This window comes from Thalassophryne amazonica, chromosome 15 (genome assembly GCF_902500255.1).
Source record: "Thalassophryne amazonica chromosome 15, fThaAma1.1, whole genome shotgun sequence".
Classification (NCBI taxonomy): Eukaryota; Metazoa; Chordata; class Actinopteri; order Batrachoidiformes; family Batrachoididae; genus Thalassophryne; species Thalassophryne amazonica.
In genome coordinates this window covers 49,815,510-49,831,896 of record NC_047117.1, presented here as the reverse complement: position 1 = coordinate 49,831,896, position 16,387 = coordinate 49,815,510, and the positions used below count along the sequence as shown (strand labels likewise).

Genomic DNA, 16,387 nt, shown 5'->3' with positions numbered 1-16,387 from the left:
TCTTCACCAGGTGTCCAAACCTCCTGAACTGGCTCCATTCACTGTGAAGAACCAGTGGCTCTACTCAGAGTCCCTCCTGGATAGTCAAGCTTCTCACCCTGTCCAGAAATGTAAGTCTACATACCCAATGGAGGAATCTCATTTTTGCCGCTCATATCTGAGACTTTATTCTTTTGGTCATTACCCAAAGTTTATGAATAGATGAGGGTAGGAGTGTTAATTAACTAGTAATTTGAGAGTCTTGCCTTCTGGCTCAGCATCTTCTCCACAACAATGGGCCGGTACCATGTCCTTAAACCATCAGACATTGATCTCACGCTCCAACTTACCCCCTATTCCCGAGCAAGACCCCAAGATACTTTAACTCCTTTACTTGAGGCAATAACACTCCACTGACCTAGAGGGGACAGACCACCCTTTTCCAACAGAGAACCATGGTCTCAGATCTAGAGATGCTGATTGTCATCCCAGTCGCTTCACACTCAGCCTCAAACCCGCTCTTTGTGCATTAGAGGTCATGGTCTGATGAAGGCAACAGAACCATATCATCCACAAAAAGCAGAGATGCAACTGTGAGGTCACCAAACTGGACAACCTCTGGTCCTGACTGGACAACACAACATCACAAACAGGACTGGTGAGAAGGGGCAGCCCTGGTGGACTCCAACACCCACTGGAAACACATCCAGTGTAATGTAATCGACTTCATTTGATGTATAAGATGAACACGATCATTTTGCTGGCCTTGATATTTCGCCATTTAGATGCACGTTTATTGTCTCCTACACTGCAGCGAGTCACACTGCTTCTTTTGACCCTCTCAGCCGGCTCTATGCAGGAGGCAGGGGCTGTGGACTCAGCCTACTCTCTGTGCAACGCACTCCCCTCATACGCACACAGAGTGAACAACGTGTCACGGTAAACAGCCAGCTGTGGCACTAGACAATTCTCCAGAGAGTTTTCCATCCCAAAAGTTTTGAATAGCACATGGATTTAGGTTCAAAGCCTAATTCCACAGAGGAGAGAGGAAAAAACCCAACACAAACGAGCCGGTATGTCGACTTTGCTTGAAAATGGTGGCAACGAAAACTGGAAATACAACCAATCTGAAAAAGCACCTTAAACATCACCATGCCATGCTGTTTTCACTCCCACTCCCTCCATGACAATTTGCTATTAAGGATGCATTTGCCTGACAATGCAAATAAAAAAAAGACAGCGCAACATGGTCCACAATCAAAAACACTGTTACCCATTTTATAGCTAAAGAGATGAAGCCATTCAACATAGCTGAAAAACCAACATTTAAAGAAATGCTGCAAACATGTGTCAGACAGCATGATTTGCCAAAACAAAACAAAACAAAAAAAACTTACGTCTCCCAAACTGCCATTCCAGTTGTGTACAACCAGGTGAAAGATGACATTCTGAACTAGATAAAAAGACATCTCATTTGACTCTGCCACTATAGATATGGAGGAGTAACAGGAAGACAGAGGTCGGGAATGAGAGGAACAGTGGTAGCCAGTAAACCAGTATGATCAGTATGCCTGGTATTTATATTTGCAAGCTGTTTTTCTTTTTTACTTTCACTTTTGATACTCTGTGTGCTTCTTACCCTGTGTGCTGCTATACAATGCTGCTGGAACCTCAATTTCCCTGAGGGAGTGTTCCCAAGGGATCAATAAAGTTCTGTCTAGTCTAATGTGGTCAAGAACAGATATGAGCCCATGCATGATCTTGATTGTACATTACATAATGGATGACTGGACTCTGCAGTTGAAGTGTTTAGAGACCAGATACGTTCCCGAGAACCATACTGCTGATGTACCTGCAGACCACTTTTGATCGGCATTAGCAAACTGCACACTGGAGGAAAGAAAAATAGCCAGAAACATGGCCAGAAAAAAAAAAACAAAACAGAAAGACACATGTCCTGTCACAGGACATCTCTGTAATGATAAAGTAGTCAAGCATGTGCCAGTGTTCTGAGCGACGGTGAGATGAAGCTCTTTCCATAATAAAATTTCTGGAACTGCCACTTACTGTAGGTTAAATAAGAGCAAGAAAAATCAAACCTTTACATTTTTGTTCAGTCTATTCTGCAAAGTAAAAGTGGCTTTGGGGTCATTACAATGTAATAGTAAGACATGAATGCACATGTTTACAAAGAATTCTTTCTAACTAATGTGAATCCTACATACTGTCCAACATTCTTCATATTTTACCACTTTTGTAAACAGTTTTTTTGTTGATGTTACTGCTATTATCACTTTATTATTTATTGTGTTACCAATTAAAATTAGAGGGGGAAAAGCTAAATCAGTCTGCAATATTTAAAGTTTTATACATTCTTGATGGTATAATCCAAGTATGATTCATTCTGGAGTGATATATTTCCTGGGGTAGTAACACTGTAGGGTTTGTACAGCAAAAGTGTAGATGAGGGGATAGGTGGGTTAGTCCATCTTAGACAGCATGTGCTGGCAATAACTCATCCTATCATCTAGTAGCTCACAACATTAAAAGTGCACAAAATGAGAATAAAGTCATTAGAAACAATTTAAGTTTTATCCTCCAGATTAGTTAAAAAGAAACAAAACTGTTTTCCCTTTAAAAATGCCATAGACGTGTCTGCCACCTGCTGGATGTGGTACCCTCCTTTGTGTTGAGGTCATAAGCAAACATGATAAGGTGCAAGTTATCTAAATCCCTGGTGCTGGAGGTTGGCGGGTGGATGATTTTATGTGTGGTAGGGGGTTCCGATGGCGTTAAAGGTGTTCTACGTGTCACTCATACGACTATGATTTGCTCCAATTGATTGCAACATGTGGGCAATATGTCTGCATTTATAGATTACAACTCAATAATGCCATCAAAATGCAAACATGCATTTAGAAGAAAACATGAAATGTATGCAAAAAATAGAAATCGAACAGTGCTGATTAACTTGAAATTAATTTTCTGCTGAGGTAAACAAAAACAGGTAGGGCAGGTAGTTCAGTGGGATAAGGCACTGGGCTATGAATACATAGACCTTTGGTTTCCAGTTCCCAGTTTTGTGACCTGTCTAAATCCTTGGAAAAGACGCTTAATCTGCATTATCCCAGTACACCCAGCAGCAACATCGTTGGCTGAGGAAGTAACCTGTGTTGGAGTGGTAACCTCTCCCGGAGGAGTTACAGACCCTCATCTACTTCATGTTGCAGAATCAGGGATAAGCCCTCTGGGCCTATATAGAATTTACTTCTTCGATACAAAAGAAGACTCCTACCCATCCACCTATCCACTGCATGATGTGACACAGACTCCACATTAAATAATTAAAATGTATTTAATCATTCATCATAGCAAACATTAGTCTCAGTTCGCACTAACTGTTAGCTTGGGTCTTGACAGTGTTTTGGTGCTTGTGAAGTTATCAAGCACAAAATGTTTCAGTCTAAGCTTAAAAAAAAAAAAAAAAGAAGACAAATAAAGGTCCTTGTTGTGCACCAAAACATGTCAGACAACTAAACGAGGGGACTCTTATAAAACAGCAAATAACAAGTGTGTTCAAATTGGCCATTGGTTATGGATTGGTTTACAAGGCAGGCTGGTTATCGGGCCGAGTGGTGTTTCTCCGTGTTGATAAAGCACCAGGGAGTTGTGGGTCAATTAGTTTGCCACACTAGAAATTCTTGCAGCCAGCCAATTAAAGCAGCTGTGCTCAGGCAGTTTGTGCTTCCTGTTGACGGCGCACATGGTTATTGTGAGCCTCCGGCAGCTCCTCACTCTGCCGGTGTGAAACTTTATTCTAAGTCCAGTGCTATGACCAGAGTGCTTTAAGAGAGCTCTATAGCTGGCGTAAAGAGCTTTGATAAAGTTAAGCATGTGTGTACGGAAGCAGCTGGCAGACGGAACATTTGGTGCAATCCCGTCATTCTGCAACGGAAAGCTAAATGTGACATATAAAGAGGATAATATCAGCAAAATTTCTCCAGAAGAGCAGCTAGTGATTGGAGTGCAGACCAAAGTGGTGCCAAATGTAGACAAAAGATGACTGAAGGTGATTGCAGGGAATCCAATTTTCCACTTGGTGCTGTAGTTTTTTTTGTTTGTTTTTTTGTCACAACAATGTGTTTCAGAAAAACCCATTCTCTTCTTCAGCCTTTTGTTCTGATGTCTTTTGTTCACATACAGGATGCAAAATTGTGCTTGTGTGAGGTGAGGGTAAGCGTAATGGTAAATGGTGCTGCAGGCATTTGGCGATCACTGCACTTTTATGTGAGCAACAGCCGAGTCACAAGTAGACGAGTGCGTGTCTGGGTGTGACAAATTAGCATTTAGATAAAATTATTTGTCTAGTATAAAGTGCATACATGCGCACATGCATGCACTTTATACAATCATTTTGTACTGGCATTGTGATATGATTTTTTTTCTCAGGTATATTTCAATGTGAAAAAAAATTCATGCATGCATATAACTTGAATGCTGTTTTTTGGAATTCATTGCACAATGGTTATGTTGACTGTTGGAGAATGTATCTGAACAGAGAACAAGAGCAGTCTGAGATTTCTGACATCCACCAATCAGGATCCAGATCAACTCCAAAATTCAGTGGAGTTTTCCATACTCTAATATCAATCCATGGTGCAAATTTGATGAGAATCTGTGACGTAATCCTTCAAAACATATAAAGTGAAATCTTGATCCAGAATCCAGATCCGGATCACCTCCAAAATTTAATGGAGTCTTCCATGAATCTAATATCTATCTTTGGTGAAAAGTTTGTCAAAATCCGTGCAATAGTATCCTGACTATCAGTCACTGCAAGAGGTGCAAAGTATGGTTGTGGTGTTCAGGTTTACATACAGCTCATGGGAATGATGATGTCTTTGAACTATTCTTTTGACAGGGTGGAATGATTGTACAGTATCATTAATTACAAACAAGAATTGTGTGCAAAGTTTGAATTTATTTGGGATCTTCTCTAATCCACACAGGGTCAACAATTATACATACAGGTTAAATCTTTTAATAAGTTGTGCTAAATGTTCAGGAATGGTGTTTAAGGTAAGAAGATCAAGTCCTATTATGTAACTCCTTGTTAGTGATCATTGTTCTGTAATTTATATCTGTAGTATGGCCCCAAGCAGAGGGTTTACCCTTTGAGTCTGGTCTGCTTGAGTTTTTCTTCCTCAGAGGGAGTTTTTCCTTACCACTGTCACATGTGTGCTTGCTCTGGGGGTTGGTAAGGTGTGTGTGTGAAGTGCCTTGAGGCAACCTTTTTGAAATTTGGTGCTAGGTAAATGAAAATAAATTGAAATAGAACTGATCATGATTGACTAGACTAGTAGTTTGTCTTTTGCTAGCATAAAAAGGATGTGTTTGACAGCACTCATTGGGCTGACCAATACGCAGAACAATGGGAAACTCCAAGGAACTCAGTGAAGATCTTAGAAGGACAACTGTAGATTTATGTTGGGAAAGTGTAGGAACACGGACCCACAACAGGGGGCGCAAATGAACGGACAATGGAGTAAGTCAAAATAACAACGCTTTACTGTTGTGAATGTGCACAACGAATACAACCAATTACAGAAATGGACAACAGTCAATACACAAAAGTGTCGTGTGGGCAGGCTCGAAGATAGGAGACGCCTCTCCAAGGTAAGACCGGAACCACACGGCTTCCTCCGCCACAGGACCCCGGGAATACTGGAGCCGCCAAGTCCCGAACTCCCAGGTGGCCACTGCCTCCGCGTGTCGGACCTGGTACTGCTGGCGAGGGAAAAAGAACAGTTAGATGGGGGCGCGTTTGCACCCAGAACTCCAAACGGCAGGAAAGGTACCTCCACCTCTCGTTGGAACAGTAATCCAATAAACTAGCTCAGTCAAGAATATGTACTCTGTATGCTTCGATAGTTACCTCTCCGGTAGAAAACGATATCTCGGCGATGAGGTGGAGATGCCGTCCTGCTGATATACCCCAGTGATAATTGCCGTCAGCTGTCTCAGGTGATGGATGACAGCTGTTACCGAGGCTGCTCCTGTGGGGCGGCGGCGACCTCTGGTGCCTGGAGCCTGCACTCCAGGCAGGGCGCCCTCTGGTGGTGGTGGGCCAGCAGTACCTCCTCTTCAGCGGCCCACACAACAGGACCCCCCCCTCAACGGGCGTCTCCTGGCGCCCGACCGGGCTTGTCCGGGTGGCGACGGTAGAAGTCGGCCAGGAGGGCCGGGTCCAGGATGAAGCTCTTCTTCACCCAGGAGCGTTCTTCGGGACCATACCCCTCCCAGTCCACCAGATATTGAAAGCCCCGGCCCATCCGACGGACGTCCAACAACCGGCGCACTGTCCAAGCCGGCTCGCCATCGATGATCCGGGCAGGAGGTGGTGCCGGACCGGGTGTACAGAGGGGCGAGGTATGAGGGGGCTTGAGCTTCGACACATGAAACACAGGATGGATCCGCAGTGAGGCTGGAAGCTGAAGCCTCACTGCGGCGGGATTGATGACCTTGAGGATTTTAAACGGTCCTATGTACCTGTCCTGTAGTTTAGGGGAGGCCACTTGTAGTGGGATGTCCTTTGTGGACAACCACACTTCCTGCCCGGGGCGATACGTAGGGGCCGGGGTCCGCCGCCGGTCTGCATGGGTCTTCGCCCTCATCGGGCCTTCAACAAAGCAGAACGGGCGGCGCGCCACACCCGACGGCACTTCCGCAGGTGGGCCTGGACCGAGGGCACCACCGACCTCCCCCTCAACCACCGGGAACAACGGGGGCTGATACCCCAAACACACCTCAAAGGGGGAGAGGCCGGTGGCTGATGACACTTGACTGTTGTGGGCGTACTCGATCCAGGCAGATGAGTACTCCAGGCCGCCGGTGCGCGGCTGTCACACAACGCAGTGTTTGCTCCATTTCTTGATGGCCCGCTCTGCTTGCCCGTTGGTCTGGGGTGATACCCGGACGAGAGGACTGACCGTGGCCCCCAGTTCCCGGCAAAAGCTCCTCCAGACATGCGAGGAGAACTGGGGACCGCTGATCGGAGACGATGTCTGATGGTATCCCATGCAGGCGGACGACGTGGTGGACCAGGAGGTCCGCTGTCTCCTGGGCCGTAGGGAGCTTAGGGAGGGCACGAAGTGGGACGCCTTGGAGAATCGGTCCACTATCGTGAGGATCCGGTGTTTCCCTGGACGGCGGGAGGCCCGTGACAAAATCCAGGCCGATGTGGGACCAGGGGCGATGAGGCACGGGCAGCGGCTGTAGCAGTCCCGGAGCCTTGCGATGGTCGGCCTTGCCCCTGGCACAGGTGGTACAGGCCTGGATATAGTCCCGGACGTCGGCCTCCAGGGACGCCCACCAGAAGCGCTGCCGGACAACTGCCACGGTTCTTCGCACCCCTGGGTGACAGGAGAGCTAGAGCCGTGACAGAAGTCCAGGACTGCAGCCCTTGCCTCTGGTGGGACGTAAAGTCTGTTCTTTGGTCCAGTCCCGGGGTCCGGGCTTCGTGCCAGGGCCTCCCGGACGGTTCTCTCTACGTCCCAGGTGAGGGTGGCCACGATAGTGGACTCCGGGATGATGGGTTCCGGTGGATCCGACAACTCCGCTTGACCTCGTCTTCGTGTACCCGGGACAAGGCATCCGACTTCTGGTTCTTGGTCCGGGCCGGTAGGTGATGCGGAAGTCAAAACGGCCGAAGAACAGTGACCAGCGGGCTTGCCTGGGATTCAGCCGCTTGGCGGTCCTGATATATTCCAGGTTCCGGTGGTCAGTGAAAACCGTGAATGGCACGGACGTTCCCTCCAACAGGTGTCTCCACTCTTCAAGAGCCTCTTTCACCGCAAGGAGTTCTCGGTTGCCGACGTCATAGTTCCGTTCGGCCGGGGTCAACCTGCGGGAAAATAGGCACACGGATGAAGGACCTTATCGGTCTTCCCACTCTGGGACAGCACAGCTCCTATCCCTGAGTCCGAGGCATCCACTTCAACCACTAACTGGCGACTAGGATTGGGCTGCACCAGAACGGGTGCAGACGAGAAGCGCCGTTTCAACTCCTTGAACGCGGCATCGCAACGATCCGACCAGGTGAAGGGGACTTTTGGTGAGGTCAGGGCTGTCAGGGGGCTAACTACCTGACTGTAGTCCTTAATGAACCTCCTGTAGAAATTCGCAAAGCCGAGGAACTGTTGCAGCTTCCTACGGCTTGTGGGTTGGGGCCAGTCTCTCACCGCTGCAACCTTGGCCGGATCAGGAGCGACGGAGTTGGGGGAGATGATGAACCCCAGGAAGGACAAAGAGGTGCGGTGAAACTCACACTTCTCACCCTTAACAAACAGCCGGTTCTCCAATAACCGCTGCAGGACCTGACGTACATGTCGGACATGGGTCTCAGGATCCGGAGAAAAGATGAGTATGTCGTCTAAATATACGAAGACGAATCGGTGCAGGAAGTCCCGCAAGACATCATTAACCAATGCTTGGAACGTCGCGGGAGCATTTGTAAGACCCGAACGGCATGACCAGGTACTCAAAATGACCTAACGGGTGTTAAATGCCGTTCTTCCACTCGTCTCCCTTCCGGATCCGAACCAGGTGATACGCATTCCTAAGATCAAGCTTGGTGAATATCTTGGCTCCATGCAGGGGCGTGAACACCGAATCCAACAAGGGTAAGGGGTATCGGTTACGAACCGTGATTTCGTTCAGCTCCCCTGTAATCAATGCATGGACGTAATCCGCCATCCTTTTTCCCCACAAAAAAGAAACCCGCACCCATCGGGGAGGTGGAATTCCGGATCAACCCGGCAGCCAAAGAGTCCCGGATGTAGGTCTCCATTGATTCGCGTTCAGGTCGTGAGAGGTTGTACAGCCTGCTGGACGGGAACTCAACGCCTGGAACCAAATCAATTGGCACAATCATACGGCGGTGCGGGGGAAGGGTGAGTGCCAGATCCTTGCTGAAACACCTCCGCAAGGTCATGGTACTGCACCGGCACCGTCCCTAGATTGGGCGGGGCTCTTGACCTCCTCCCTGGCCTGGGAACCGGGAGGAACCGAGGAACCTAAACATACCCGATGGCAGGTCTCGCTCCACTGGACCACTACCCCGGACGGCCAATCGATCCGGGGATTGTGTTTCAACATCCAGGGAAAACCTAAAATCACACGGGAGGTGGCCGGAGTTACAAAAAACTTGATCTCCTCCGGTGATTCCCCGACACCACCAGAGTTACTGGTGGTGTCTTGTGGGTGATTGGAGGGAGTAGGGAGCCATCTAGTGCCCGTACCTGCACAGGCGAGGTAAGCGCCACCAGAGGGAACCCTATCTCCCTGGCCATTTGCTATCAAGCAAATTCCCTTCTGAGCCCGTGTCCACCGTGCTGGGCCTTCAGGGTTAATCCTCATAAAGGATTGTAACTGGAGTCCGTGTGTGGCGATGTGGGTGTGTCCCACGTGAACGTCTCGGCCCCCCCCCTAGCCCAGTGTCTAGGGGCGGGGATTGGTGTTTAACCGCTCGGGGCAGTCTCTTACCTGATGCTCAATCGCAGCCACAAACAAAACACGCTCCGCGGGCCAGCCTCCTTTTGTGTGACCGGTGCCCTAAATGTTGCCCTACTCGTGTCCATAGCTTCGTCAGCAGGGGAGCTGTGATCGCACGGAGCGCAGGGGCCGTGGAGCGTGGGGAGGGCGGAACGCGGTTGGAACCGGAAGGGAGAGGGACGACGCGTGCCTGGCCACGCCCTTCGTCTCGTTCCCGACGGGCGCTCATTTAACCGATTGTCTAATCGTATGACAAGATCGAATAAGCCCATCCAAATCCCGCGGTTCGTCCTTAGCCCCAGGTGCTCCTTGAGGACCAATGACAGTCCGTTTACGAAGGCGGCGCGGAGGGCAGTGCTATTCCAGCCGGACCTCGCAGCCGCGATGCGGACGTCGGACTGCATAGGCAGCTGCGCTCCGGCGCCCCTGTCTCATTGACAGCAGCACGGCTGAAGCGGTCTCTCCTCTATTAGGGTGATCGAACACTGTTCTGAGCTCCCTCACAAACCCATCATATGTCAGAAGGAGCCGTGAACTTTGCTCCCAGAGCGCTGTAGCCCAAGCGCGTGCCTCACCACGAAGCAGATTTATCACATAAGCTACTTTGCTAGCGTCGGTCGCGTACATGACGGGACGCTGTGCGAAGACGATGCGAACACTGTATAAGGAAATCCGCGCACGTCTCCACACAGCCTCCGTACGCTCTGGGGGCTTATGTATGCTTCAGGGGATGGTGGGGGGGGTCGTTGGACAACCAGTGGAACGTCGCTGTCACGCACAGGGTCTACGGGAGGGAGAGCCGCAGCGGCGCCCGGAGGGCGCGCTTCCACCTGCGCGGCGAGAGCCTCCACCCTGCGGTTCAGGAGGGCGTTCTGCTCGGCCATCAAGTCTAACCGAGTCGTGAAAGCGGTGAGGATCCGCTGCAACTCACCGATTACCCCTCCTGCGGACGCCTGTGCGCCTTGTTCTTCCATTGGCCGTTCAACAGCCGGTTGACGCCCCCGGGATCCATGACGCTGGCCGAGATATCCTGTTGGGAAAGTGTAGGAACACGGACCCACAACAGGGGGCGCAATTGAACGGACAATGGAGTAAGTCAAAATAACAACGCTTTACTGTTGTGAATGTGCACAACGAATACAACCAATTACAGAAATGGACAACAGTCAATACACAAAAGTGTCGTGTGGGCAGGCTCGAAGATAGGAGACGCCTCTCCAAGGTAAGACCGGAACCACACGGCTTCCTCCGCCACAGGACCCCGGAATACTGGAGCCGCCAAGTCCCGAAACTCCCAGGTGGCCACTGCCTCCGCGTGTCGGACCTGGTACTGCTGGCGAGGGAAAAAGAACAGTTAGATGGGGGCGCGTTTGCACCCAGAACTCCGAACGGCAGGAAAGGTACCTCCACCTCTCGTTGGAACAGTAATCCAATAAACTAGCTCAGTCAAGAATATGTACTCTGTATGCTTCGATAAGTTACCTTCTCCGGTAGAACGATATCTCGGCGATGAGGTGGAGATGCCGTCCTGCTGATATACCCCAGTGATAATTGCCGTCAGCTGTCTCAGGTGATGGGTGACAGCTGTTACCGAGGCTGCTCCTGTGGGGCGGCGGCGCCCTCTGGTGCCTGGAGCCCGCACTCCAGGCAGGGCGCCCTCTGGGGTGGTGGGACCAGCAGTACCTCCTCTTCAGCGGCCCACACAACAATTTACACAAGTTGGAGGGTCTCTTGGAGCCATTTCTAAACAACTGCAGATTCCAAGACTATCAGTTCAACAACTGTAGATAAGTACAAGTTAGTGGATGTGTCACCACTATGCCAACATCTGGAAGAAGACCCAAAACATTACCCTCAGATGAGAGGAATTGATAGGATGTCCAGCAGACAACCCAGGAAAACAGAAGTGGAAACTGTTGGAACACCAGCATCATTGTCCACAATGAAGCAAGTTTTATATTGCTATGGACTGAAAGGGTGCCAACCAAGAAAGAAGCTCCTACTTCCAAAAAACAAACAAACAAACAAAAACACCTGACAACTGGACTCAATTTGCATGTGTCCACATGAACAAGCCAAGTGCCTTCTGGAAAAATGTTTATGGTGAGATGAGAAAAAGATTGAGATACTGGCTACAATGACAACAAGTATGTTTGGAGGAGTAAATGAGAGGATTTCAAACATCAGAACACTGTTCCAGCTGTCAGCATGGTGGTGGTAGCATCACGTTCTGGGGCTATTTGTTGCCAGTGGTACTGATTGCATTGCATAAAATGGATGGAAGGAGGACTACCTCCAAATTCTTCAACGTCACCTCAAATCAGCAGCTAGATGGTTGAAACGTGACCACAATTCTGTGTTCCAACAGGACAATGAACCCAAACACACATCAAAGCTGGTTGTGGGTTGGATAAAGCAGGCTAACATGAAGGCTTCTGGAATGGCTTTCCGAAAGCGCAACCATAATGAAAATTTGTGGACTACACTTAAAAGTCAGGGCCGTGCCAGGAACCAACCATGTTTAAATGAAATCTACCATCTGCCAAGAAGAGTGGTCACATATCCACCCAGATTATGCCAGAAACTTGTTGATGCTACCAAGGGCATCTGGTTGAGGTGCACCTTGCTAAGGGACATTTAACCAAGTGTTAATGGGGATGTATGCTATATTTGATGCTAAATTTTAATTTTGACCATGTGTGGATTAAAGAACTTCCAAAAACAAATTCAACTTGTGTACCCAATTCTTGTTTTTAAAGTCATTAATGCTGTATGCTGTACAATCATTCCCCCTGACAAAAGAACAGTCATTAAAAGCCACAAATTACCATGACATTCATCCCATGAGTGCATGAAATTCAGTAAGGTATATCTTATATATTGTATTCCAATTCTCAGGTTGGAACTATGCTAATATAAGGTATATCTATAATATCTAAAAAGGAAGAGTAAAATTGGAGAGTAGAAACAAGTAGGTGTTAGTAGGGCTCTAGGGGTTGGTAAGGTTAGACCTTACTTATGCGATGCACCTTGAAAGCAGCTTTGTTGTGATTTGGCGCTATGTAAGTAAAATAAATTGAATTTAATTTAATTATTTCCTACTACTTTTTACTCTCTATTTTACTTTGTCTTTTATTTGTTTTATTGCCTGTTGCAATTTTATTATTTTTAATTTATTTATTTATGATTGGGGTAACTTGGTGCCCATTTTTTAATGATGTACAACTCTTTGGTTGACTGCTGTTGTTTTAACCGTGCTTCAGAAATAAAGGTTGAGTTGAGTTGATATCGGGTGATTTTATGTATGAATTGGGAGGTCGGGAGAAACTCAAGAAATCAGAAAACTCCTGATAATATTGGGAGAGTTGTCATGGTGACTGCCTTGTACCAATAGTTAGCTTGCTAACATCCGTCAGATGTCTTGTAAATCACCTCAGAAGTATTATCTGTTGACAAAAAAAGGTTTTACAGAATGGAGACAATTTTCAAGTCACTTCATATGTCATTAATCATTAAGAAATTGAAACAGTTTGGTATTATATGGGAAAAATCTATCTGAATTAAGCAGTTCTCAAGAACTGAGTGACTGTACAAGAAGACTAGTGAGTGGAGTTTTGTATGTTAATAGAAAAACCTTAACGTTGCCTTGACATTGGCTGGGAGATGTGAGGTTGAGTACTGAAATGACTAGAAGCAAGTTAGAACTGTAGCAGCTGCATCTCAAACCATCTCGAAGACTTCTCATGCTTGTACGTGGGAGACCAGAGAAAATTACATTACACTAATCAAGTCTAGAGGGGGAAAAAAAAACAAAAACGCATGAATCACGATTTCTACATCTGCTGGAGACAGGATTGGCTGACTCTTTGCAATATTAGACAAATCAAAGTAGGCATTCTTAAAAACTACTTTAATGTGCTGGCCAAAGGATAGTATGGGGTCAAAGATTACTGCAAACTGTGAACTTGATGAGTCCTAGAATCACTGTGTCAATATTGTTCCAATGTACAGTTTAAATAAAAACTATATTTATAAAAGTCATCTTAAAAAAAAACATGCATTTTGAAATTGTGCAGTGAATATTTTAACCAAATATGCAACCATGTTACAACTGACCATTTTGTTCTAAGGATAAAAAAAATCCACTGAAACAACCTGCAACCGTTGGACAACCATAAAATCTGATCATCCAACAAGCCACATGTCCAAATGTGTTTTTGGGCTTTGGGCCTCATCTCTGGGATCACTATCATCCCTGCAGCTACGTCTACATGCACGACCATTGTTGATTACTCAGAACAAGGCTACAGACACGGCAGGCGTCAGCTGATCCCGCCGACAGGCACGAGGAGAATCCCACCTTTAAAGTCCAATTATCCCTTGAAGTCAGTGTCGTCTGAAAGGCCAACAGTAGAAGATGCTGGCTCTGATAAGGCACACATGTGTTTCATCACACTTAATTGAAACAGGGTGTCCTGAAAAGGAAACAAGCCCGAAGCAGTACGACAAAACAAACAGATTTAAGCACATAACAACTGTATTGGGAACACAATTCTGTTGTGTGATCCAAAGAAATACATTTTTTGTGGCACATGTTCATTTCCGAAAGATCATTTGAAGCACGTTTGCAGCATGTGCAAACATTTCACTGTTTCTTCTTCTTTCTTCTCTCATCCTCTCCCTATGTCTTGTATTTTCTTTCTTACTGACATCATTTTGTCTTGAAGAGCACGCCATGACGATAGGTTTCCAAACCTTCCCCCTAAATTTGATTACAGGTTTGCAAAAACCTCAAACAATGGCGTGGCAAGAGCGTCCCTTCCAGTCACCCGGCCAAAAGGCCGTCTCTCTGCTTTTTCTCTTTCTTTTTTCATCTTCGTCATCTGAAGTTAAGAAGAAGGACACAAGTCGTAGCATTTAAAAGGAAGCACACAGCGTAAATTTACGGTAAAACATAGGCGCGCTGCACGGGGGAGAAAAAAAAGCAAGAAAGAAAGACAAATCCACATTGGTAAACACACAACAGTATATAGTGGCTTTAATTTTGGTAAGAGCGAGCGAACTCTGTGACTGCAAGCAATTACATCACGTTCGTGTTTAAATACGCACATGAAGGTTAACCTTCACAAATCAAATGCACCATTACGTAAAATCCCAACGAGAAAAGTAAAGAGTGAGTAATAATTTTTCAGTCAGAGTTTGACAGTTGTGAAAGTTGGGGGAAAAAAAAACAGCTGGATCTTTTTTTTAATTCAGAATTATCACATGCACTGGATACAAAGTTTATTTCATTTTTTTATTTAACCTTTATTTAACCAGGTTAGTCCATTGAGATCAAGGCCTCTTTTGCAAGGGAGACCTGGACAATTATAAAGTTCCAATCCACTGTAGCAGTAGCCACTTCCAAAAAAAATAATCCATGTTTCGTCTTGTGCACCAGCATGGACTCCCAAAATCTCCCAAAATTTCCTGTATTGTCTATTGTGGTGGTAGCATGGTCCAAGCAGAGGGTCACCTCTTTGAGTCTGCTTGAGGTTTCTTCTTCAAATAATCAGAGGGAGTCTTTCTTTACCCACTGTCGCCTGTGTGCTTGCTCTAGGGGGTTGGTAAGGTTAGACCTTACTTGTATGAAGCTCCTTGAGGCAACTTTGTTGTGATTTAGTGCTATATAAATTAAAATAAATTGAAAAATTCTCTGCATTAGCATGATCTCCTTTAAATTTACACCAATAACTAATCTCTGCAACATGATGCTAAATTAAATCAAATCAACACCAAGACTTTCACTTTGCAGACGTTGCTGCAATCTTTGCAGAATCAATGGAATCCCTGACTGTAGCACTTGAGAAACTGAGTGAGGAATTGGAGTGTTTGGTTTGCAGTGGTGCTAGATCAAAACTATGATTCGGGCCTTTTAATGGTTTCCCGGACTCAGTCATCAGAAGTATATCTGTATGTGGTGAAAAGTGTTGCTCTTGTAAAGACATTCACTGATCTCTGCAGTGACATTCATGTCTCTGGGTCCTCAGCCTGTGAGATCGAGCTATGCCAGTGAAGAGCTGATGGAATCATGAGGTTACTGGACAGAGGTGTTTGGCAATGGCAATAACTTTGCAGGAGAAGGAAGGTCCAAGTCTTGGTGGTCCTGGCACTTCCTGTCTTAATGTAGTATGGCTGTGAGACTTGGAGGCTAACCAGTGACCTAAGGAGATGACTGGATGTCTTTGGTACTTGGTCTCTTCAAACGAATGGCTCCTTGTGTCAAACGCACACTTACTGAGGGAGACTAAGATTGGAAGTATCACTTGAATTGAGAGGAATTGTTAGCTTAGACAATTTGGCCACGTGGCATGTTTCTTTGGGCCTGAGTGTTGAGGACCCAAAGTGGGTAGAGAAGGTCAATGGGACGCCCATGTGTCACATGGCTGTGGTGGATAGATGGTTACTTTGGGGAGATGGTGATAGACTGGTTTGTCAACTAGGACTCAAGACGATTTCATAGGTTGTGATGAGTAGCACCTGTGCCTACTCCCAGCCTGACTTAAAGCCAAAATGCATTAATATGGGCACCGTTTACAACACCCCCACCACCACCACCCCATCATCACTATTAGAGGCAGTTTTAGCCAGGCAGGGGATTTATACATGAACATTTCAAAGTTACTGAATGTGCCTTAGACTTCATTTATATCAATTATTAAGGAATGTAAGCATCATTGTACTGTACGATAAATCTTTCAATTGGCAGATACAGTAAGCTGAAGACGATATAGGCTTGTGTGGCTGTGATTGTAGAAGCTGTGCATCATCCATCGTTTGTCTGTTGCATCGCCTGTCATACAGCTTCATGATGGAG

At 46.6% G+C, this 16,387-nt stretch overlaps 1 long non-coding RNA gene across 1 annotated transcript; it reads right to left on the bottom strand.

Annotated features, from left to right (window-relative positions):
* Window positions 1-5,110: 5,110 nt before the first annotated feature.
* On the bottom strand, window positions 5,111-15,168 carry LOC117526321. The gene is made up of 2 exons (XR_004565258.1): window positions 15,104-15,168; window positions 5,111-5,206 (listed from the first exon to the last, which is right to left on the bottom strand). It is a non-coding gene; the product is annotated as an uncharacterized LOC117526321 (long non-coding RNA).
* Window positions 15,169-16,387: the final 1,219 nt, after the last annotated feature.